The 26,529-nt window shown below is 46.6% G+C and overlaps 1 protein-coding gene across 4 annotated transcripts in view; it reads right to left on the bottom strand.

The window, feature by feature from the left end:
- LOC134957843 (putative ferric-chelate reductase 1) overlaps positions 1-20,192 on the bottom strand; it is a 149,814-nt gene extending 129,622 nt beyond the window's left edge. For 2 of the 4 annotated variants that reach the window (XM_063940056.1, XM_063940055.1), the window contains exon 1: positions 19,976-20,192. The gene's annotated coding sequence lies outside the window, so the exon portion shown is untranslated. The remainder of the gene's footprint in view (positions 1-19,975) is intronic. The other 2 variants (XM_063940054.1, XM_063940053.1) reach the window with 1 other exon arrangement.
- Positions 20,193-26,529: the final 6,337 nt, after the last annotated feature.

The raw sequence follows: 26,529 nt of genomic DNA, 5'->3' as shown, positions 1-26,529 counted from the left end.
TAGCAGTTTCAGAGTAGCTTCAGACTTACTCTGCCTGTGCGATCAGTTCAGTGCTTGTCGTTCCTGTTTGACGTCACAAACACACCCAGCGTTCGCCCAGGCACTCCCACCGTTTCTCCGGCCACTCCTGCGTTTTTTCCGGAAACGGTAGCGTTTTCAGCCACACGCCCCTGAAACGCCGTGTTTCCGCCCAGTAACACCCATTTCCTGTCAATCACATTACGATCGCCGGAGCGATGAAAAAGCCGTGAGTAAAATTACTTTCTACATAGCAAAGTTACTTGGCGCAGTCGCAGTGCGAATATTGCGCATGCGTACTAAGCGGATTTTCATTGCGATGCGATGAAAAATACCGAGCGAACAACTCGGAATGAGGGCCTATGTTCCTATCATTCTTATTTAAATAATCACACAATTTAGCTAAAAGCTCTGTATCTCCTCTACAAATAAAAATAATGTCATCTATGTACCTCCACCAAGACACTGGGTTCACCCCAAATGAACTGTTATTCCAAATTTGTTCTGTTTCCCATGCACCCATAAAAATGTTTGCATAGCTTTAGAATGTAAGCGCTTATGAGTAGGGCCCTCTTCCCTCATGTGCTTATCCTTTTTCTTTCTTTAATAATCTTCAACTGCACCAAATCCAGCAGTCTTTTGCCATCTGATACTTATTCAGTGTTATCTTCTGATTTAGCTACGTTTATTTACCCTGTACATGTCCTATATTGTCTTCAACTGTAAATTGCTGTTTTTCTGTTTTGATTATTTGTTTATGTACTCTGTAATTGGGTGCTGCGGAATCCTTGTGGCGCCATATAAATAAAGGATAATAATAGCTTGTGGTGAACCTAGTGCCCATGGCGGTACCCCATTTTTGGATATAAAATTCCTTAAAGGTGAAATAATTGTTAAAAAAGATGAAGTTAATACCTTCAATTAAAAACTCTTGCAAGTTACTGTTAAGAGTAGAATTCTCCAGTGCTTTTTTAACCACTTCCAATTCCTGATTATGATCGATTATTGTATATAGCGAACTAACGTCTACTGTAATTATAATCGTCATTCTATTGTATCAAGGAATTTCAGGGCTTCTGTAGTATCCCTCAGATGAGATGCATTTCTTAAAACTAATGGTTGTAAGTAAAAGTCTATGAATTGTGAGAGATTGGCAGTTTCCACTCCAGAAACAATGGGTCTCCCTGGTGGTTTAAGTGGGTTTTTGTATACCTTGGGGAGGATATATATTGTGGGTATTTTCGGATCTTCTATACATAAAAATTTGGATTCAGTCTCTGTTAAAGTGCCCTTACTCTTATATTGGTCTACCAGTCCTTTTAAAGTTAACTTCATCTTTTTTTGTGGGATCTCCACGTGTTTTTCTATACATTTCCTTATCTTCCAATAACTTGTAAACTGTTGCTTCATAGTCAGGCTTATCATATATGACATCTCCCACCCCCTGCCTCCTTTTTATCTGCCGGTTTGATTACCAACTCTTTGTTTGCCATCATATTCTTAAGAGCTTTACATTCCTTGAATGTAAGATTATAAGTAATATTCCCTATATCTAACTTTTACAGGTCTTCTAGAACTAATACCCCAAATGACTCTATAAAACACCCTTTCAGGTAGGAAGGAAAGAATGAAGATTTAGGCATCAATGGGGCAATATTAACTTGTTCATAAACTTCATCCTCACTAGATTAAGACTAAAAAAAATTTTTAAAGTCCATTTTCTGAAAAAATGTTGTACATCGACAAAAATACCAAAGTGATCCACCTTTGTGGAAGGACAAAATTTTAGACCTTTTTCCAAAAAAGATCTCTCTTCCTTTAATAAAATGTGAGAGCTAAGATTGAAAATCTTAGTACCTATTTTTTCTTTTTTACTGTAATCGGCTTTAATGCTTTTTTTATTAGCTCTTTTGTTGTTCTTCCTTTTCCTATGTTTATGCTTCTTCCCTCATCTTTTGCCTCTTCAATTGAGGATTATCTCCATTATGGAGTCCTCCTGCCCCTCTCTAAAAAAAGGTGTTAGTGGGTATTCCCTATCTAATACAGTGTACCTGTTCGTAGTCCTGATGGGTGATATATCCCATCTATTGGGGTAAGACTGCATTGTCCTCCTATATCTATATTGTTCCTGTTTTCTCTACTTGGGGGTACCGTTATCTCTCCACTTAGTAGTAAGGTTTATATCACCTCTAGGATGGTTATGGTTCCATGAGGTATGAACATGATTTGGAAACCTCGTGACCATCCCCGTTATGAGGTGGTTGTCTTCTAGGATCTGGTCTGTCGGTCCCTGTCCTCAAATCCAATTTTTTCCTCCCCTGACTGGTATGCATCTTAATAGGAAACCTCTTGTGACCGTCCCCCTTATTAGATGATTGTCTTCTCGGATCTGATCTGTTGGTCCCTATCCTCAAACCCAATTTTTTCCTCCTCTGACTGGTATTAATCTTAATAGGATGAGGGTCCTTATCTCTGATGTTTAAATCTGTGGTCTCCTCCCTTCCTTCAAATAGTAATTTGTCCCATTGTAGCCCTGAAAACGTCCCAGACTCACCTGTCAATCAGGCAGAGGCGTTCACATTACTGAGATGCGATCACACTGGGCCAGGATTTGAGAGTATGCAATCACATCTCAGATGTGTCTCATACTGAATAAGGCCCCCTGTCCCTGTTGTCCCGGGGTCGGTATTGTGGGGTGGTCTTAAGTATGCCGACTGACGGGATCCTGGCGCACAGTATACCGGCGCCGGAATCCCGACAGCCGGCATACCGACTTATTCTCCCTTGTTGGGGTCCACGACCCCCCTGGAGGGAGAATAAAATAGCATGGCACACATAGCGCGCCACCGTACCCGTAGCGTGGCGAGCGCAGCGAGCCCGCAAGGGGCTCATTTGCGCTCGCCACCCTGTCAGTAAACCGGCGGTCGGGGTCCCGGCGCCGGTATGCTGGTCGCCGGGAGCCCAACCGCCGGCATACCATACTGAACCCGGTATTGTGACCTATTTATTAATAAGCACAAGAAAATACAAGGATATACACATACTATAATAGGCATACAGAACTATAGCTTGCGGACGCCCTGTGTGTGGGAAGTCACATATTTTAAAAACTTTTTCTATTCTTTCACTTCTTTATTTTATCCTATATTTCGCAATGTTCTTTTTAATAATATGAATTAAAAGTTACATTTTATTATGAGTAATAACGTGCACCACTATATGGCAATCTTGTTTTCTTCCTGTATACATATTATCTTACCTTGCCTGTGGTAGCTCCCCCCAATAAAGACTATTTATATGAATAAAACAGAAAATACCTAAGGGGGTTATTTCAAAATAACAGAAGACTTGTGCGACCTTCCTCCTCTTCATTTGACCTCCGGGATCCCAAACCCTGGTCTCCCGATACCAACCCGTCTCCATCTACATGCTGTACTACTATAACTCTTTGTCCGAAACCTAAACTTACTCCTAACCTAATGGCACTCTAATGTTGTGCTAATGGTGAGCGGATTCCAGGGCACTGTCACTAGGTCACACCCTGTCAGCTTTCAGCACACATTCTCTATGTGGGGAGTCCCTGCAGCATGGTTTGTGGCATTTAACTCCAGTAGTACACATATTACACACACCCTCTGCACTAACACCCAGGGCAAGTGTCCTGCTGTCCCCACCCTTGTTACGCCACCGTCCCTGTCAAATCCACACTGTCATAACCCTACAGAGACCCCAATATCTACTGTGCCACCATCGCAATATATCACACTGCTACTACTGATTAATCTCTATTCAGTGAGTTCAACCTAGCAACCCCACAATGCCCAGCAACCCGAATGCTCATGGCTCCAACTAGCTAATCCTTATACTGTATGCTGTACTTGCTGCTAATCCTGTGTAGACCTGTTATTGGCAGGTTGACTCTACACACAATCATATTTGTGTAAAAGATTAATGAAGTAACAATAAGTGGGTATTCAGTCCCTATATTGGGTTTAAGTTGTCCCTTTAATGTTGGTGGTGCACCCAGAGTTAAATGTAGCAAACATAAAACAAAAGAGAAATAGAAAACAAAAGAAAAAGTAGAAGACGCTTTTGTGAGGCACTCATTTATACCTGTGTTTTTGCCTAGTGGAAAAGTCCCCCCCGGCAAATTCCCGGATCAAGTGATCCAGGAATCCTACCCGGGTATCTTGCCCGCTTGAACACGTATTCAACCCGGTAAGCTGTGTAGTGTGAACGGAAGCCGCGTCGAGGTGAATGGAAGGGCGGCGCTGGAAGATCATGTGATCTCCCAGCGCCGCCCCTGCTGCGTCACTAGCAGCGTCACCAACCCGGCAATATGCCGGGTTGGTGAGCGCTGTGGGAAAGGGGTCTGTAGCACGGGTCGCAGCCGTGTCAGGCTCCCGGCTGCGACCCGTGCTACAGATGGAAAAGGGGTATTAATTTAATCATTTATGTTCTGTCTCATAGCCACAATCTAAATGAACCTTTATGGTCAGGGAACTGTCCTTCAGTATATAAGGATATGGCTAAGTCGCTGGAGATAAAGAACCAGCCAATCGATTCCTAACTGCCATGTTACAGGCTGTGTTTGAAAAATGACAGTTAGGAGCTGATTGGCTGGTACTTTATCTCCAGCGACTTTATCTCCATCCAAGGCTTAGTAAATAAACCCCTTAGGGAAGAAAATAGGGGAAGATTTATCAAAGCTTGGAGAGAGAAAGAGCTGAGAGCAATACAGTTCCAATAAGCTTCTGTCATTGTACAGGCTGCGTTTGAACAATGACAGTGAGAAGCTGATTGGTTGGAACATTCTCTCTCTCCAAGCTTTGATAAATCACCCTGATAGAAAAGAAGGCAGAAAAAATAAGATTTTAAACCTACCGGTAAATCTTTTTCTCCTTGTCCGTAGAGGATGCTGGGGACTCCGTAAGGACCATGGGGTATAGACGGGCTCCGCAGGAGACATGGGCACTATAAAGATCTTTAGAATGGGTGTGCACTGGCTCCTCCCTCTATGCCCCTCCTCCAGACCTCAGTTAGAGAAACTGTGCCCAGAGGAGACGGACAGTACGAGGAAAGGATATTTGTTAATCCAAGGGCAAGATTCATACCAGCCCACACCATCCACACCGTATAACATGGAATATACGAACCAGTCAACAGTATGAAACAAAACAGCATCAGCCAAAGACTGATCAAAACTGTAACATAACCCTTATGTAAGCAATAACTATATACAAGTCTTGCAGAATTTAGTCCGCACTGGGATGGGCGCCCAGCATCCTCTACGGACTAGGAGAAAAAGATTTACCAGTAGGTTTAAAATCTTATTTTCTCTTACGTCCTAGAGGATGCTGGGGACTCCGTAAGGACCATGGGGATTATACCAAAGCTCCAGACCAGGCGGGAGAGTGCGGATGACTTTGCAGCACCGATTGAGCAAACATTAGGTCCTCCTCAGCCAAGGTATCAAACTTGTAGAATTTAGCAAAAGTGTTTGAACCCGACCAAGTCGCCGCTCGGCAAAGCTGTAATGCCGAGACGCCTCGGGCAGCCGCCCAAGAAGAGCCCACCTTCCTAGTGGAATGGGCCTTAACTGAATTTGGTGATGGCAATCCAGCCGTACAATGAGCCTGCTGAATCGCGTTACAGATCCAGCGAGCAATAGTCTGCTTAGAAGCCAACCTTGTTGGCTGCATACAGGACAAACAGAGCTTCTGTTTTCCTAACCCGAGCCGTCCTGGCTACATAAATTTTCAAGGCCCTGACTACATCATGGGACTTGGAATCCTCCAAGCCCCCCCGTAGCCACAGGCACCACAATAAGTTGGTTCATATGAAACGATGAAACCACCTTAGGCAAAAATTGAGGACGGGTCCGCAATTCTGCTCTATCCACATGGAAAATCAGATAGGGGCTTTTGAGAGACAAAGCCGCCAATTCAGACACCCGCCTTGCAGATGCCAAGGCCAACAACATGACCACCTTCCAAGTGAGAAATTTTAATTCCACCGTTTGAAGAGGCTCAAACCAGTGAGATTTCAGGAACTGTAACACCACGGTAAGGTCCCATGGTGCCACTGGAGGCACAAAAGGAGGCTGGATGTGCAGCACTCCCTTTACAAAAGTCTGGACTTCTGGGAGAGAAGCCAATTCCTTCTGAAAGAAAATTGATAGGGCCGAAATCTGTACCTTAATGGAGCCTAATTTTAGGCCCATATCCACTCCTGTCTGTAGAAAGTGGAGAAAACGGCCCAGATGGAAATCTTCCGCAGGAGCATTCTTGGCTTCACACCAAGATACATACTTTCTCCAGATACGGTGATAATGCTTCGCTGTCACCTCCTTCCTAGCCCTTATCAGAGTAGGGATGACTTCTTTGGGAATGCCTTTCCCAGCTAGGATTCGGTGTTTAACCGTCATGCCGTCAAACGCAACTGCGGTAAGTCTTGGAACAGACAGGGCCCCTGTTGCAACAGGTCCTCTCTGAGAGGAAGAGGCCACGGATCTTCTGAGAGCATTTCCTGAAGATCTGAATACCAGGCCCTGCGAGGCCAATCTGGAACATGGAGTATTGTTTGCACACTTTTTCGTCTTATGATTCTCAATATTTTTGAGATGAGTGGAAGAGGAGGGAACACATAGACCGACTGAAACACCCACGGTGGCACCAGGGCGTCCACTGCTACTGCCTGAGGGTTCCTTGACCTGGCAAAATACCTCTGAAGCTTCTTGTTGAGGCGTGGCGCCATCATGTCTATTTGAGGAAGTCCCCAATGACTTGTTATCTCTGTAAAAACTTCTTGATGAAGTCCCCACTCTCCTGGATGGAGATCGTGTTTGCTGAGGAAGTCTGCTTCCCAGTTGTCCACTCCCGGAATGAAGACTGCTGTCAAAGCGCTTACATGATTTTCCGCCCAGCAAAGAATCCTGGTGGCTTCCGCCATTGCCACTCTGCTTCTTGTTCTGCCTTGGCAGTTTACATGAGCCACGGCTGTGACGTTGTCTGACTGAATCAGAACCGGTAGGTCGCGAAGAAGATTCTCCGCCTGACGCAGGCCGTTGTATATGGCCCTCAATTCCAGTACGTTGATGTGCAGACAAGCCTCCTGGCTTGACCATAGTCCCTCTAAGTTTCTTCCTTGTGTGACTGCTCCCCATCCTCGGAGGCTCGCGTCCGTGGTCACCAGAACCCAGTCCTGAATGCCGAACCTGCGACCCTCTAGAAGGTGAGCACTCTGCAGCCACCACAGGAGAGACACCCTGGCCCTGGGGGACAGGCTGATTTTTTGATGAATGTGTAGATGGGACCCGGACCACTTGTCCAGAAGGTCCCACTGAAAAGTCCTCGCATGAAACCTGCCAAAGGGAATGGCCTCGCAGGACGCCACCATTTTCCCCAGTACTCGAGTGCATTGATGGACCGACACACTTTTCGGTTTCAACATGTCTCTGACCAAGTTCTGGAGTTCCTGGGCTTTTTCCATCGGGAGAAAAACCCTCTTTTGTTCCGTGTCCAGAATCATGCCCAAGAAAGTCAACAGGGTCGTTGGAACCAACTGTGACTTTGGTAGATTGAGAATCCAGCCGTGTTGCTGCAGCACTCTTAGGGAGAGCGACATGCTTTGCAGCAACTGTTCTCTCGGTCTCGCTTTTATCAGGAGATCGTCCAAGTACGGGATAACTGTGACTCCCTGCCTGCGCAGGAGCACCATCATTTCCGCCATTATCTTGGTGAAAATCCTCGGGGCCGTGGAAAGCCCAAACGGCAACGTCTGAAACTGGTAATGACAGTCCTGTACCGCGAATCTCAGGTACGCCTGATGAGGAGGATATATGGGGACATGAAGGTATGCATCCTTTATGTCTAGTGACACCATAAAATCCCCTCCTTCCAGGCTGGCGATGACCGCCCTGAGCGATTCCATCTTGAATTTGAACCAATTTCAAGTACAGGTTTAGGGATTTTAAATTCAGAATGGGTCTGACCGAGCCATCCGGCTTCGGGACCACAAACAGGGTTGAATAGTACCCCTTCCCCTGTTGAAGTAGGGGAACCTCGACAACCACTTGTTGATGAAACAGTTTTCGAATTGCAGCTAAAACTATCTCCCTTTCTGGGGAGGAAGCTGGTAAGGCTGATTTGAAAAACCGGTGAGGAGGCACGTCTTCGAATTCCAGCTTGTAACCCTGGGATACAATTTTCATTGCCCAGGGATCCACCTCTGACTCCCTCAACGGAGCCCCAGCGTCATGCGGTGGATTTAGTAGAAGCCGGGGAGGACTTCTGCTCCTGGGAACTAGCCGTAGCCGGCAGTTTTTCCCCCTACCCTTACCTCTGATGAGGAAGGAAGAGCCCCGACCTCTTCTGGACTTATGCGACCGAAAGGACTGCATCTGATATTGTGGCGTTTTCTTTTGCTGTGAGGAAACATAAGGTAAAAATAGGATTTTGGTACTTACCAGGTAAATCCTTTTCTTTGAATCCATAGGGGGCACTGGAGTACTCTTGGGATATGGACGGCTTCCACAGGAAGTAGGCACTGAATAAATTAATTTTGAAACTACACCTCCCCTCCATATCCCCGAGTACCTCAGTGTTTTTTACTGAGCCGAACAGCAGCGATAGAGAGGTTGACAATGTAGAATTACATATAACATAACGGACAACAATAAAGTTGACACAACATTACTGACAACTAAACAGTTGACACCATAACTTGTTAATCTGAACCAGTCGGTGAAAATGTGTTACCATAAGATCTACTGAACCTACCCCAAACCAGGTAAACTGCTCTGGGTGGGCGTCCAGTGCCCCCTATGGATTCAAAGAAAAGGATTTACCTGGTAAGTACCAAAATCCTATTTTCTTTTTCATCCACTAGGGGTCACTGGAGTACTCTTGGGACGTACCAAAGTTTCCCCCGTGGGCGGGAGAGCTGTTTGGCACCTGTAATACTAGGTGGCCAAAGCTAGATGCTGATGCCGCCAACGTATCAAACTTGTAGAGGCGCACAAATGTGTGCACCGAAGACCATGTAGCCGCCCGGCAAAGCTGTGTCATAGAAGCTCCACGACTCGCTGCCCATGATGTTCCCACAGCACGTGTGGAATGAGCTGTTACTGATGTAGGCGGCTGTAACCTAGCATGAAGGTAAGCCTGACGTATGGTCAGTTTAATCCAACTGGATAAGGTCTGCCTAGAAGCTGGCCAACTCATCTTGGCAGCATCATAGAGAGCAAACAATGTATCCGTCTTACGAACGGTCGACGTTCGGGATACATAAATGCGTAATGCGCGTACCACATCCAACCTACCAAAGTCTCCTGTAACACAGGAACTACTATTGGTTGATTGATGTGAAAAGATGACACTACCTTTGGTAGAAAAGCAGAATTCGTCCGGAGTTCCGCTCTGTCATCATGAAACACTAAATACGGTGGCTTGCACGACAAAGCACCCAAATCTGAAACACGCCTTGCTGACGCTAAGGCTAAAAGAAAAATTGTTTTCCCAATTGAGAAATTTAATATCCACTTGTTGTAAGGGTTCATAATAAAAAGACTGTAAGAAATCTAAAAACCAGATTCAAGTCTTATGGCGCAGTAGGTGGAGTGAATGGAGGCTGAACTCTGAGTACACCCTGCATAAAGGTGTGAACCGACGGCAATAGGGCCAATCTACTATGAAAATAAATGGACAACGCCGATATCTGCACTTTAAGTGTGGATAAACTCAGACCTCTATCTAACCCCATCTGTAGAAATAACAAAAGACAGGATAACTTAAAAGATGATGTCGGAAACTTCCGAGCTTCACACCAACCTACATAGGCACGCCAAATTCTGTAATAATGAGCTGCCGTAACCGGCTTCCTAGCTCGTAACATGGTTGGTATAACTGATTCTGGAATGCCCCTCTCTTCTTAAGAGGGCTGTCTCAACAGCCACCCCGTCAAACGCGGCCGCGCTAAATCGGGGTAAAGGAACGGACCCTGCTGTAACAGGTCAGAACGTAGTGGGAGCGGCCAAAGACCGACTGCGAGTAGACCGCGGAGATCCGAGAACCAAGCTCTCCAAGGCCAAAGAAGCGCCACTAGTATAACTGTGACGGACTCTCCTTTTGATCCGTTTTAGCCACAGAGGGCGCAGCGGAAACGGTGGAAACAGATACACGAGACTGTATGGCCACGTGATTGTGAGAGCATCCACCGCCACTGCCTTTGGATCTCTCGTTCTGGACACGACCTGGGGCGTTTGATGATTGTGGCGAGATGCCATCAGGTCCACCTGCGGGTAACTCCATTTCTGGACCAGCATGTGAAATACTTCTGGATTTAATGCCCATTCTCCTGGATGAAAATTCAGACGGCTGAGATAATCCGCCTCCCAGTTTTCCACTCCCGGAATGACTACTGCCGACAATATCATTTGGTGATACTCGGCCCAATAGAGGATTCAAGCTACTTCCCGCATTGCCATACGGCTTTTTGTTCCTTCTTGTTTGTTGATGTATGCGACCGCCGTCGCATTGTCTGACTGCACCTGAACAGCCTGAGCCTGCAGCCTGTGCACTGCTTGTCGTAGCGCATTGTAAATTGCCCGGAGTTCCAGGACATTTATAGACAGCAATCTTTCGTGAACCGCCCAGAGACCCTAGAGCTGATAATTTTGAACTACAGCTCCCCAACCTCTGAGACTCGCGTCCGCCGTGAGAGTTATCCAATTCCAGGCACCAAACCGTTTCCCTGCGGTTAGATTCTGTACTTTGAGCCACCAGAGTAGAGACACTCTGGCCCTTGGAGACAACCTCACCCTGCGGTAAATCTGCAGATGCGAGCCCGACCACTGTGCGAGCACATCCAATTAAAAAAGGACGTGAGTGAAGTCCTCCGAACTGAAGCGCTTCGAAAGCCGCCACCATTGTGTCTAATAGGCGAGTGCACAAATGAACCGAGACTGTGCGTGGCTTGAGCACTAATTGTACCAGATGACGAATGACCTGTACTTTCTGTTCGGGTAAGTAAATTCTTTGATTTACCGTATCGAGAATCATGCCTAGGAATTGAAGTCGTTGAGACGGAATCATTCAGGAATTCGCGTAGACAATGGTAGGAAATCAGATTTTCCCCCCTACTTGGTCTGCGATCTATCTCGTTTGGAATCCGACTCCGCCTGTTAGGAATGTAGCCAAAGTGGACGTTATGCGCCACTAGCGAAGCTGAAAACGCAAGAACCAACTGCCAACGTCCAAAGAAGCTGTAGGCAGCAAGAAGTGTAAGGTGGTCTTTATTTAGGGCAAACCTGAACTGGAGTGCCCTGCCACTACAGCCTTGTTACCTCAAAACCCTTACCAAAGCAGGGCGAAGCAACAGCCCTACTGCTGTGTAGGGTACACTCCGATAGGTAGTAAAACACCCAATAATTGTAATTGTCTCTCATTGGAAATCGTTCTGCCTTCGCCGAGAACCTGACGTACTGGCCTGGTGCTATGAGGGCTGGCGGCAAATCAAACAATTTAACTGAAACAGTAAAAAAAAAAATTCCCCCCCCCCCTCAGGCAGTACATGCCCCCGCATTCCCCCAAAAGAGGACCGGTAAGGGTCTGTCTGTGCAGTTTTTACGCAGAGTACTAACCACTATACGATCACGGCAACTTAAACGAGCCAGGTAGGAGACGAACCTACAATCTTGTTATCTGTAGTCAGATGCGTTATACATTGCGCCACTGGCCCAGATTCGTATTTGTCCGACACACTGTGTGACCGACTTTGCAGCGAAGCTGCTTGTTTGACTATGCATTAGACTTAGTGATCATGTACTCCAACCAGTAAGTACACCACGGAAGTAACGTGTGTATTAACCTGCATTACTGTGCATGTGGTTACCAGCAATAGTGAATCTTCCTGTAGAGTCATGCTGTACAAAAACCAATTAATAAATTAAACTCCTAACAACACCTCGCTCCTCCAGATGCTAAGTGTTGTAGAGCAGCAACCTCCAGGAAAGAACCAGGAAGTAACGTTAAAAGAAAATGGTGTCCTACCATGTTTTTTTTTTTTTTTTTTTAACACCTGTTAAACCAGGATCTGAACCAGTGTCCATGCAATCACAAAGTTCACTGCGGCCGAAAAACCTAACCACTTAGCTACAGAGCCACCTGTAAAAACAATAAGCAAAGCTGCTGCAGATGAGGCCTGAACTCACCATGTTTGCCGTGCTCAACAGATACTGTTTAATAAGCACTGTGTGCTGACCAATTAGTCTTGCTTACTGCAAAATAGATTTTTAATGTCAGCATATTATATATATATATATATATATATATATATATATATATATATATATATATCTACACATACATACAATAATGTATATTCACACATACTCAGACCTTAATAAATATATATATATATTCCATATATGCATACATACACATATATATTATATACCCATATACAAATATCCAGATATATCCTGATACAGAGGTATAATACATTTTTAGAAGTCTGAAACTAAATGTGACCTCACACAGGCTTAAAACCTGAGATGACTGCTGCTTAACCACAGCTTAGTTAATGGGTCCTATCTAGTGGCCGACGCCGGGAGCGCGCTCTGGGAGCGGCCTCTGGAGAGCTATCCTGACTGTAAAACCTATGGCAGGTTTATATTGATAGTGTAAGCCCAAACTGAGCTATTTTTAACAGTTTAAACTAGCATGTATTAGTATGCAATCTAGTTGGATCACCAGTTTCCCCCAGATGGCAAAACAATATGCAACATTGCTTAGCTTCCAAGCTCAGATGAGTTTGGGCGTATCCAGAGTGGTGTGGCTGTAGATTAAAAATACCTACAGCACCTTGTACTCCCAGGTGGCTAATCAGGCCCAACACTGCTTAGCTTCCAAAATCAGATGAGATTGGGCGTATCCAGTGTGGTGTGGCCAAGTGAATTAAGCCAAAGCTGCTGCAGGTGAGACCTGAACTCACAATGCTTTGTAGTGCTCCACAGATACTGTTTTATAAGCACCATGTGCTGACCAATTGTTATAACATATCTTACTTTACAACAGTGAACAAAGCCAGTATTTGGCTGCCACAGCCATGATTCAGATTTGCAGTCTTTAGGATCATTATAAACAGTTATGAAATAAATAATTAGTAAGAGAAGTGAGTGTATACCCATGTTTTAGACATGGCAGGGAAACTGCTTATTAGTAATTGCTGGTGTCTTACTCATGCAGACAGACAATACAAAAAAAAATACAAAGACAGACAACTTGCACGACTCAGTAAATAGCACTAAGGTGTCTCTATAAATATATATCTGGCCAAGTGCAGTGCACGCCAGCAATATGCCTGATCCCAAATTCCCCTTAACTCCCCTGCGCCTTCAATGGAGGAGAGATGTAACACAGGAAATTCTGGAAATACAACAGGAAACATGGTTAATCATGTTTTAACAAAGACTTCATAGCCTATTGTAATACATATGCAGCGCTGCTGTATTCCCTTTATCAATAAGAGTTGAATCATGAGATTATATCCAGTGACCCTGACATTTCTGTGTACAGGGAACATCACTGTGGCAGCAAAGTTACTCACTAGGCTAAGGAGCCTGCCTTTTGTCTCTCATTTGTGTGCCCCCCCGTGCTTCGTGTACCTCGAGGGCCTGGGAGCGCACTGCATAGAGCCGTGAAGCGGCCTATGCATAAAACCACGTGGCCGACGCGGCTCAGAGCGGCTGGGGAGACAGCTTCAACAGCGGCGCTGGAAGCGGCGGCGGCGGGTGGCTGAAGGCAGCGGCGGGCGGCCACACACACACACAGTATCCCACACAGCGGGGCGGCAGCATGAGCTGACCGCCCCGTTCAACATACCTGGACCCTGTGGTGAGGGCTATGACGGGGCTTGTCTGTAAGTTCCGTCCAGCCTTTACTGCAGGTTTTAGTCCTGCACGTGGTAGTGAGGGAGCTCTTTTTTAGAGAGGTCCGACACCCACAGCTGCTATAGCAGCCTTCACTATCCCGGACCCACGCCTATTGGAAGGGGGGAAGGGATGTGGTAAATCGTTGAAAAAAGAAAAAACTTAGAAAAAATTCCAATGAAATGTGGACAAACTCCACAAGCCTACTAACTGTGTCGAGCACAGAAAAAACACTGAGGTACTCAGGGATATGGAGGGGAGGTGTAGTTTCAAAATTAATTTATTCAGTGCCTACTTCCTGTGGAAGCCGTCCATATCCCAAGAGTACTCCAGTGACCCCTAGTGGATGAAAAAGAAAAAGTAGATTTACCTGCAGTAGCTGTGGAAACCAGGTCCGTGAGACCTTCCCCAAATAAGTCCTCACCTTTGTAAGGCAAAACCTCCACATGCCTCTTTGAGTCGGCATCACCTGTCCATTGGCGGGTCCACAGGGCTCGCCTAGCAGAAATCGCCATGGCTTTGGCGCTCAAACCCAGCAGGCCAACGTCTCTCTGAGCATCTCTCATATATAGGACTGCGTCTTTAATGTGACCCAAGGTCAATAAAATGGTATCCCTATCCAGGGTATCAATGTCAGCTGACAAGGTATCCGTCCAAGCCGCCACAGCGCTACAAACCCAAGCCGACGCTATTGTCGGTCTGAGCAAGGCACCCGTATATGTATAAATTGACTTCAAGGTAGTTTCCTGCCTGCGATCAGCAGGATCCCTGAGGGCTGCCGTATCTGGAGACGGCAGCGCCACCTTTTTGGACAAGCGCGTTAACGCCTTGTCCACCCTGGGCGAGGATTCCCACCGTACCCTGTCCTTTGCCGGGAAAGGATACGCCATAAGAATTCTCTTGGGAATCTGCAGTTTCTTGTCTGGAGTTTCCCAAGCTTTTTCAAATAACTCATTCAGCTCATGAGATGGGGGAAAAGTTACCTCAGGCTTCTTTTCCTTAAACATGTGTACCCTCGTGTCAGGGACAGAGGGGTCATCTGCGATATGCAAAACATCTTTTATTGCAATATTCATGTAATGAATACTTTTGGCCACCCTTGGGTGTAACCTCGCATCATCGTAGTCGACACTGGAGTCAGAATCCATGTCGGTATCAGTGTCTGCTACTTGGGACAGTGGGCGTTTCTGAGACCCAGAAGATCCCTGTGACACAGTTAAAGCCATGGATTGACTCCCTGCTTTATCCCTGTACTCTGCTTTGTCCAATCTATTATGTAATAAAGCCACATTTGCATTGAAAACATTCCACATATCCAACCAGTCAGGTGTCGGCGTTCCCGACGGAGACACCACAATCATCTGCTCCACCTCCTCCCTAGAAGAGCCTTCCGCTTCAGACATGCCGACACACACGTACCGACACCCCTACACACTCAGGGAAATAACTATATGGAGACAGTTCCCCAATAAGGCCCTTTGGAGAGACAGAGAGAGAGTATGCCAGCACACACCCAGCGCCACCAGACCCTGGAATAAAATCCCAGTTAGGACAGCGCTTTTATATAAAAATATATATAATAACACTCACTGCGCCAATTACATGTGCCCCCCATCTTTTTTGCCCTCTGTGACCGTGTTCCGCGGGGGAGAGTCCGGGGAGCCAGCTTCTCTGCATGTGCTGTGGAGAAAATGGCGCTGGTTAGTGCTGGAGGATCAAGCCCCGCCCCCTCAGCGGCGGGCTTCAGTCCCGCTCAAATAATAAAAAAACTGGCGGGGGTTAATAATATACTGCCTCCGCAGTATCTGTACATGTGCCAGTGTCCCTTGAGGCTATTAATTGCTGCCCAGGGCCCCCCCCCCCCTGCGCCCTTACAGTGCCCGCTGTTGTGTGTGTGTGTGTGTGTGGGAGCAATTACCTCACTGAAGAACTGAAGTCTTCTGCCGCCTTTGAAGTCTTCTTTCTTCTACTCACCCGGCTTCTATCTTCCGGCTCTGTGAGGACGTCGGCGCGGCTCCGGGACGAACGGCGAGGGTGAGATCTGCGTTCCGACCCTCTGGAGATAATGGTGTCCAGTAGCCTAAGAAGCAGAGCCTATCACTTAAGTAGGTCTGCTTCTCTCCCCTCAGTCCCACGATGCAGGGAGCCTGTTGCCAGCAGTGCTCCCTGAAAATAAAAAACCTAACAAAATTCTTTTTCAGAGAAACTCAGGAGAGCTCCCCTGTAATGCACCCAGTCACCTCTGGGCACGGGATCTAACTGAGGTCTGGAGGGGCGGCATAGAGGGAGGAGCCAGTGCACAACCATTCTAAAGTTCGTTATAGTGCCCATGTCTCCTGCGGAGCCCGTCTATACCCCATGGTCCTTACGGAGTCCCCAGCATCCTCTAGGACGTAAGAGAAATTCTTTTTCATTACTTCATTCTTCTTAATATCTAAGATAGACAATTTTTTTAAGCAATCACTAATTACAAAGTATAGTATCAATTAAACATATTAGACCTTATTCAGGTCCCAACGGTGTAGCGGCACACCATAATGTTCGGTACACTGCGCAAACGCTTGACCCTTGCTGCACATTGGTCACATTGTAGCATCAGACTGTCAGTGATTGATCTGATGCCGTTCGGGGGAACAGAGGGCGTGACGATGGCCTCCATTTCTCAAACTGGAGGTGCATCGCCGACGTTGCAGCACGGTAGGGACGAGACCAGGATCTCCGTCAGAGGAGATATTAAGAGCGATAGCACCTCCACCCACATCTGAATCAGACCGCTGAATTGCTATTTGAGCACCTTAAATATATTGTACCAGTTGTTTGTTATGTCTACAGACAGAATGCACAGCAGTGACCTAAATAGCCTGTGTATCTAGGAAATTAATCTTGCGCAAATCATTTGATAAAAATTCCTGACTTTTACTGACATTTGCAAAAATAGGCATCTTTTTACAATTAGTTACTGTTGATTGTATTTTTACATGCGATTCCTGCATGAATTATTTATTCCCAAACCTAATACAGTATGCAGGTGATAGAATAACGTTTCCCCCTGAGCTGGAGGCATGAATATTTTATCAGCTCGCTTCGTGTGTCTTAATCCAAAATAAAAGTGTATATGTTCCATGTATAAACAAGATTTTCAGTTATTTGTTCTCATGCATAGTTTAGGTGACAGAGCTGTAGACATAAATGTTGTAAAGGATTTATATGCCACCAGGTATCGCATGCAGAAGATCCGAATAGAAGCGTTACAGATGTTGTAATTAGAAACCACAACAGCAGCAGGGCTGTTTTTATAAAAGTTGAAGACATAGATAAATGTAGCAGTTGTCTCATGTAACAAGCAGTATAAATGATACCCCTTTCACATCGCCAAAATAACCCTGGTTATTGCCGGGTCGACCCGGTTCGATGGGCAGTGTGAAAGCGCCAAAGTGAATAACTCGGGTTGAGCAACCCTGCATTTCAACCAGGGTTAAAAGAAGGCTTATACCCCTTTCACACCGCACAAATAACCCGGTATCGACCCACAATATGCCACGGGTCGGCGTGCGGTGTGAAAGCGCCATAGTGGAAATCCCGGGTCGCCTGATCCGGTAATTCAACCAGGGAATAAAGCGGTGTAATTACCAGGTTGAATACCGGGTCAGTGGCAGCGTGAACGGGTTCCTGGGTCGATGCAACCTGGGACTCGTTCACTACAACAGGGAGAGGCGACACAGAGATGATCTCATCTCCCGCTGCTGGCTCCGCCCCCCACCGCTATGGCAACCCGCCCGGCATATTGCCGGGTCGGGAAGCCAGCAGTAACATCCAATGCCGGATCCCACCCGGGAAAGACCCGTTTCCAATTCCCGGATGGAATCTGGCATTGGCGATGTGAAAGGGGTATTAAACACGGGTCGGACCTGGGTCGCCGTGCAGTGTGAAAGCCTGTGCTGATTGGCTGTGTATGTGTCTGCTCAGAGCATTCCCCAGTCCCTCCTTTTATTTCCTTTGAAACCTCACCAATGTGAGCCAGAAAAGTCCATTTTAAATCACATCACAGTGTCTACCATAGACAGTGTTGGACTGGGGCATGAAGGGCCCACCGGGGGAATGCAGTGGTAGGGGCCCATGTTTGGGGGTATGGCAGTCTCCAAAAGGGGTGTGGCCAGCCACCACAGAGGTTTGGCTAACCATTAGAGTGCACGGTCTTGGCCCCTTGATAAATATATATAGCAAATACTGCTAGTCTATGCATGATAAAGTACCAGATATATCACTGCATTGCCCAATACCATAGTCCTGTGCAACATAAGGTAACATATGTATAATGTATAATTCAAGTGCACAGTCTGGAATCTGATCCCTAGAGGGGCAGGTGGGCCCCCAGGCAGTGGGGCCCACTGGGGGTTTCCCCTGTGCCCCTGTGGGCCAGTCCAACCCTGAATATGTGAAAGGGTCTAAGGCTGCTCGGACCCAGGTCGAACCCAGGTTCAAAAGCCGAGTCCAACCTGGGTTTACGATGTAAAAGCGGTATAAATGGCATGCATTGAATTGCAGGAAATAAATGACACTTTCAAACTTTACCATAAATATTTGCTGTAAGTATAGTTTAACCCCTAAATGACAAACAATTCGGGCATAAAGATGTACAAATTTAGTGTTGGCCAGAGTCATACGCTACATGCTGATTTTCCAACGGCATATGTACAAAACACTGGGAAAATGTCCGCCATGCCATTTTCCCAGTGATTTGTGCAGCGCTGCTGCCACTGTCAAGGAACTCCAGAGGGGTAAGCATTGAAAAAATGGGTGCAGGGAGTGCGGTGTGGGCCCCCCTGGACCCAGGGGCCATGTGCACCATTATAGATATGCCACTGTGTCAATGTTTCTGTGGATAACTCCTAATTTTACCTCTTCCCTGTGTGCTGAGGATCAGTTAACAGGGGAGTAAGAGCGCAGGGAGGTATCCAACCTTAACAGAAGAAAATAATGGGTAAGATCTGATTTGGCTTCTGCCCTTCCAGTATAACAATCTCTGATTACACAGAGGTTTGTTAAATAAAGGTCTCAATGAGAGTCCTTCCTGAAGACAGAGAACGCTGTAAAGTAAGTGTACTATAAAGTGCAATACAGTACGTTAAATGAACAACTGTACACAATGGTAACATTGCCTTTAGTTATACAATAGGAGTCTTCTGTTTCTGGTTAATATACCTTCACCTGGATAAGCGGACTGCCATGTGGACTAACCTCCATTGCACACTGATGCCACCTTCCATCGCAATGTCTACCCATACTGATATTATTAAGGGACCTGTTTTTATAAGTGGTGATATCTTTTCAGTGCAGTATCGAGTATTTATGGACATACCCTCCTACTGTACCTTTTTGGCCTGTACAGTACCATTTTTTTATGGTCTGTACCGGCCAAAAGAGTCATTGTACCGTTTTCCAGTGTCTCCTATTCTTATTAAAGCCTATGGGAGTGTCACTTAGCCACGCCACCTTTACCCATGACCACGCCCCTTCCCTTATTTTTACCGATTTTTGGCTTGGCACTGTTGGAGGGTATACATGGATATAACTGGTATATTTACTAGATTTACCCAGTAAACTGCTCTTACACCTTTGCTACAGCACGTCTTTGATATTGCTTTCACTTTCTTTTTTGTTCTGGACAAATCAGGGGGGCATCCATATCTGAATCAGCCCTGTAGTCCACAGATGCTGGCCAGCTTTATTTTTACACTGCAGTTTAGATTTCAGTTTGGACACCGTCCTCTTCCAAATCTAAATCACTCTGCCCACGACCCACCCGCAGTGCAGCTGCCCATGACCCACCCGCAGTGCAGCATGGTTTTAAAAAGGTGCACAGTAAAATGCTCATTTGTGCTTTACTATAACTTTAGAATTAGGCACAATAGCGGGATGAAATATGACGATTAGCCAGGGCCTGATTAAGGGTTCCAGCCGTCCTAGGCTAATACAGTAGTGCCCCCCCCAACCCCTCCCCTCCCCACTACCAATTTTTTCACTCACGTTCAGTAAAAAATCTGTAACAGGCTCGGGTCTCAACTCCATTCATATTGCCACTTTCTGCCCTAGCAGTGCTGGCAACAGCAGTAGTAGCATCAATCACAGCCCCGGCTGGATCTCCTCTTTCCGACGTCCCTGCCTCGGTGACGCCGGCAATCCCAGCAGGCACCGCTGCTCCCACAGTTCCCGGGGGAGATCTCACGAGACCTTGCTCAGCCCCAACTCCAGCGACACCAGGAAGTGCTCCCATCCCAGCACAATCTATTGTGCCAGCGCTGCGCCACCCAGGACCCAGCGCTCCAGGCCGCAGCCATATCAGCCTATTGGTTAATCAGGCCCTGCGAACAGCTCAATTAATATCTGTGCTACTTGCAGAGAAAATGTGGTTATATATATGCCTTTAACAATCTTCAGTCGTCTGAGGATTTTCCCAGCAATACTTATCGGATGTGTTTAACTGAAAATGAGAAAAACACTGCAGATTTATCAGTGAATGAGGGCATCCATTTGGTATTAATGTGTAAAATGAGACATGGTTAATGAAAAGAAACAAAAAATAAATTACAATTATTAATGACAAATACAGGGGCCCTGTCATAAAGGAGTTTTAGCTATTTAAAACTCATTGGGGGTAATTCAGACCTGATCGTAGCAGCACATTTGTTAGCAGTTGGGCAAAACCATGGCCCTCATTCCGAGTTGTTCGCTCGTTGCCGATTTTCTCTATATTGCGATTAGTTGCTTACTGCGCATGCGCAATGTTCGCAGAGCGCATGCGCTTAGTTATTTTACTCAAAAGTTAGGTATTTTACTCACGGCATTACGTAGATTTTTCTTCGTTCTGGTGATCGGAGTGTGATTGACAGGAAGTGGGTGTTTCTGGGCGGAAACTGGACGTTTTATGGGTGTGTGTGAAAAAACGCTGCCGTTTCTGGGAAAAACGCGGGAGTGGCTGGAGAAACGGGGGAGTGCCTGGGCGAACGCTGGGTGTGTTTGTGATGTCAAACCAGGAACGAAACTGACTGAACTGATCGCAGTGGCAGAGTAAGTGTCGAGCTACTCAGAAACTGCTAAGAAATGTATATTCGCAATTCTGCTAAGATACACTCCCAGAGGGCGGCGGCTTAGCGTGTGCAATGCTGCTAAAAGCAGCTAGCGAGCGAACAACTCGGAATGAGGGCCCATGTGCACTGCAGGTGTGGCAGATATAACATGTGCAGAGAGAGTTAGATTTGGGTGGGTTATTTTCTTTCTGTGCAGAGTAAATACTGCCTGCTTTATTTTTACACTGCAATTTAGATTTCAGTTTGAATGCACCCCACCCGAATCTAACTCTCTGCTCATGTTATATCTGCCCCACCTGCAGTGCACATGGGGGGTAATTCCAAGTTGATCGCAGCAGGAAATTTTTTAGCAGTTGGGCAAAACCATGTGCACTGCAGGGGGGGCAGATATAACATTTGCAGAGAGAGTTAGATTTAGGTGGGTTATTTTGTTTCTGTGCAGGGTAAATACTGACTGCTTTATTTTTACACTGCAAATTAGATTGCAGATTGAACTCACCACACCCAAATCTAACTCTCTCTGCACATGTTATATCTGCCTCACCTGCACTGCACATGGTTTTGCCCAACTGCTAAAAAAATTCCTGCTGCGATCAACTTGGAATTACCCCCATGGTTTTGCCCAACTGCTAACAATTTTGCTGCTACGATCAAGTCTGAATTACCCCCACTGTGTATGACAAACGGTACTCCAGCCAATCAGCTCCTAACTTTCATTTTTCATGACAGAAGCTGATTGGCTGGAACACCATTTATCATACGCAATGAGTTTATAGCTAAATCTCCTTGATACATGGGCCCCACAGTATGAAAAATAAGATTTTAAACCTACCGGTAAATCATTTTCTCTATCGTCCTAGTGGATGCTGGGGTTCCTGAAAGGACCATGGGGAATAGCGGCTCCGCAGGAGACAGGGCACAAAAAGTAAAGCTTTTCCAGATCAGGTGGTGTGCACTGGCTCCTCCCCCTATGACCCTCCTCCAGACTCCAGTTAGATTTTTGTGCCCGGCCGAGAAGGGTGCAATTCTAGGTGGCTCTCATAAAGAGCTGCTTAGAGAAGTTTAGCTTAGGTTTTTTATTTTACAGTGATTCCTGCTGGCAACAGGATCACTGCAACGAGGGACAGAGGGGAGAAGAAGTGAACTCACCTGCGTGCAGGATGGATTGGCTTCTTGGCTACTGGACATGAAGCTCCAGAGGGACGATCACAGGTACAGCCTGGATAGTCACCGGAGCCGCGCCGCCGGCCCCCTCGCAGATGCTGAAGCAAGAAGAGGTCCAGAATCGGCGGCTGAAGACTCCTGCAGTCTTCTAAAGGTAGCGCACAGCACTGCAGCTGTGCGCCATTTTCCTCTCAGCACACTTCACACGGCAGTCACTGAGGGTGCAGGGCGCTGGGGGGGGGCGCCCTGGGAGGCAAATGTAAACCTATATAAGGCTAAAAATACCTCACATATAGCCCCCAGAGGCTATATGGAGATATTTAACCCCTGCCTAAATACAATAAATAGCGGGAGACGAGCCCGCCGAAAAAGGGGCGGGGCCTATCTCCTCAGCACACAGCGCCATTTTCTCTCACAGAAAGGCTGGAGAGAAGGCTCCCAGGCTCTCCCCTGCACTGCACTACAGAAACAGGGTTTAAACAGAGAGGGGGGGCACTAAATTGGCGATATAAATATATTAAAGATGCTATAAGGGAGAAACACTTATATAAGGTTGTCCCTATGTAATTATAGCGTTTTTTGGTGTGTGCTGGCAAACTCTCCCTCTGTCTCTCCAAAGGGCTAGTGGGGTCCTGTCCTCTGTCAGAGCATTCCCGGTGTGTGTGCGCTGTGTGTCGGTACGTGTGTGTCGACATGTATGAGGACGATGTTGGAGGAGGCGGAGCAAATTGCCTATGATGGTGATGTCACTCTCTAGGGAGTCGACACCGGTATGGATGGCTTATTTAGGGAATTACGTGAGAATGTCAACACGCTGCAAGGTCGGTTGACGACATGAGACGGCCGACAAACAATTAGTACCGGTCCAGGCGTCTCAGAAACACCGTCAGGGGCTTTAAAAACGCCCATTTACCTCAGTCGGTCGACACAGACACAGACACCGACACTGAATCCAGTGTCGACGGTGAATAAACAAACGTATTCCTTATTAGGGCCACACGTTAAGGGCAATGAAGGAGGTGTTACATATTTCTGATACTACAAGTACCACAAAAAAAAAGGGTATTATGTGGGAGTGAAAAAACTACCTGTAGTTTTTCCTGAATCAGATAAAATAAAATGAAGTGTGTGATGATGCGTGGGTTTACCCCGATAGCAAATATTGGCGTTATACCCTTTCCCGCCAGAAGTTAAGGCGCATTGGGAAACACCCCTTAGGGTGAATAAGGCGCTCACACGCTTATCAAGTGGCGTTACCGTCTCCAGATACGGCCGCCCTCAAGGAGCCAGCTGATAGGCAGCTGGAAAAATATCCTAAAAAGTATATACACACATAAGGTGGTTATACTGCGACCAGCGATCGCCATCAGCCTGGAGATGCAGTGCTGGGTTGGCTTGGTCGGTTTCCCTGACTGAAAATATCTGATTGATATAGAGCATTTAATGGGATGCATTATATATTTATGTATGCGAGATGCACAGAGGGATATGTGCACTCTGGCATCAAAATAAGTGCGTGGTCCATATCTCCCAGAAGATGTCATGGACACGACAGTGGTCAGGTGATACATATCCCATACGACACATGGAAGTATGGCCGTATAAAGGGAAAGAGTTATTTGGGGTCGGTCCAACGGACCTGGGGGTCTCGGCAACAGCTGGAAATCCAACCTTTTTACCCCAAGTTACATCTCAGCAGAAACAGACACCGTCTTTTCAGCCTCAATCTTTCCGTTCCCATGAGGGCAAGCGGGCAAAAGGCCAGTCATATCTGCCCAGCCATAGAGGAAAGGGAAGTAGACTGCAGCAGACAGCCCCTTCCCAGGAAAGGAAGCCCTCCACCGCGTCTGCCAAGTCCCCAGCATGACGCTGGGGCCGTGTAAGCGGACTCAGGTTAGGTGGGGGTGTAGTCTCAAGAGTCTCGACGCGCAGTGGGATCACTCGCAAGTTGACCCCTGGATCGTAATAGTATTATCCCAGGGGTACAGATTGGAGAGTCGAGACATCTTTTCCTCGCAGGTTCCTGAAGTCTGCGTTACCAACGGCTCCCTCCAACAGGGAGGCAGTATTGGGAAAAATTCACAAGCTGTATTTCCAGCAGGTGATAATCAAAGTACCCCTCCTACAACAAGGAAAAGGGTATTAGTCTTCCACACTATATTGTGGTACTGAAGCCAGACGGCTTGGTGAGACATAGTCTAAATCTGAAATCTTTGAACACTTACATAAAGGTTCAAATCAAGATGGAGTCACTCAGAGCAGTGATAGCGAACCGGAAAGAAGGGGACTATATGGTGTCCCTGGACATCAAGGATTACCTCCATGTCCAAATTTGCCCTTCTCAACAAGGGTACATCGGGTTCGTGATACAGAACTGTCAATATCAGTTTCAAAAGTTGCCGTTGAATTATCCAAGGCACCCCGGGCCTTTACCAAGGTAATGGCCGAAAAGATGATTCTCTTCAAAGAAAAGGGCATCTTAATTATCCCTTACTTGGACGATATCCTGAAAGGGGCAAGTTCCAGAGAACAGTTGGAGGTCGGAAAAGAACTATCTAAAGTAGTTCTACGATAGCACGAGTGGATTCTAAATATTCCAAAAATCGCAGCTGTTTTTCCGATGATACGTCTGCTGTTCCTAGGAATGATTCTGGGCATAGTCCAGAAAAAGGTATTTCTCCTGGAGGGGAAAGCCAGGGAGTTATCCGACCTAGTCAGAAACCTCCTAAAACCAGGCCAAGTATCAGTGCATTAATGCACAGGAGGCCTGGGAAAAATGGTGGCTTCTTACGAAGCGATTCCATTCGGCAGATCTCACGCAAAACATTTTCAGGGAGATTTGCTGGACGAATGGTCCGGATCGCATCTTCAGATGCATCAGCGTATAACCCTGTCTCCAAGGACAAGGGTGTTTTTTCTGTGGGGGCTGCAGAGTGCTCATCTTCTAGAGGGCAGCACATTCAGCTTTCAGGACTGTGTTCTGGTGACCACAGATGCCAGCCTGAGGGGCTGGGGAGCAGTCACACAGGGAAGAAATTTCCAAGGAGGTGTGGTCAAGTCTGGAGATTTCTCTCCACATGAATATACTGGAGCTAAGGGCAAGTTACACTGCTCTGAGCCTAGGAAGACCTCTGCTTCAAAGTCAACCGGTGCTGATTCAGTAGGACATCATCATGGCAGTCGCCCACGTAAGCAGACGGGGCGGCACAAGAAGCAGGAGGGCAATGACTGCAAGGATTCTTCGCTGGGCGAAAGATCATGTGATAACACTGTCAGCAGTGTTCATTCCGGGAGTGGACGACTGGGAAGATTTCCTCAGCATGAATGAATTCCACCCGGAAAAGTGGGAACTTCATCTGGAAGTTTCCACATGATTGTAAACCATTGGGAAAGACCAAAGGTGGTTATGCTGGCGTCCCACATGAAGCGCCAGGTCTAGAGACCCTCAGGCAATAGCTGGGACGCTCTGGTAACACCGTGGGTGTACCAGTAGGTGTATGTGTTCCCTCCTCTGTTTTTCATACCCAGTGTATGGAAAATGATAGGAAGAAGAGGAGTAAGAACTATACTCGTGGCTCCGGTTTGGCCAAGAAGGACTTGGTACCCGGAACTTCAAGAGATACTAGGAAGGATCTTGATTCAGCAAGAATCATGTCTGTTCCAAGACTTACCGCAGCTGCGTTGACGCCAGGGCGGGGGAACGCCGGATCCTAAGGGAAACAGGCATTCCGGAAGAGGTCATCCCTACCATGGTCAGAGCCAGGAAGGAGGTGACCGCACAACATTATCACCGCTTAGGTAAAAATATATGTTCCATAGTGTGAGGCCAGGAAGGCTCCACGGAAGAATTTCAACTAGGTTAATTCCTACATTTCCTGCAAACAGGAGTGTCTATGGGCCTAAAATTGGGGTCCATTAAGGTTCAAAATTTCGGCCTGTCGATTTTCTTCCAGAAAGAAAGTGGCTTCAGTTACTGAAGTCCAGAAGTTTGTTAAGGGAGTACTACAACCCCCTTCGATGTCTCCAGTGACACTGGGCGATCTCAATGTAGTTTTGGGATTCCTAAAATCACATTGGTTTAAACAACTCAAATCTGTGGATTTGTTATATCTCACATGGTAAGTGACCATGTTGTTGGTCCTGGCCTCGGCCAGGTGAGTGTCAGAATTGGCGGCTGTGTCTCACAAAGCCATATCTGATTGTCCATTCGGACAGAGCAAAGCTGCGGACTCGTCCCCAGTTTCTCCTGAAGGTGGTGTCAGCGTTTCACCTGAACCAGCTTATTGTGGTACCTGCGGTTACTAGGGACTTGGAGGACTCCAAGTTGCT

This window comes from Pseudophryne corroboree, chromosome 9 (assembly GCF_028390025.1).
Source record: "Pseudophryne corroboree isolate aPseCor3 chromosome 9, aPseCor3.hap2, whole genome shotgun sequence".
Taxonomy (NCBI): domain Eukaryota; kingdom Metazoa; phylum Chordata; class Amphibia; order Anura; family Myobatrachidae; genus Pseudophryne; species Pseudophryne corroboree.
The sequence above is the reverse complement of the archived record's forward strand: the minus strand, read 5'-3'. Positions and strand labels throughout refer to the sequence as shown.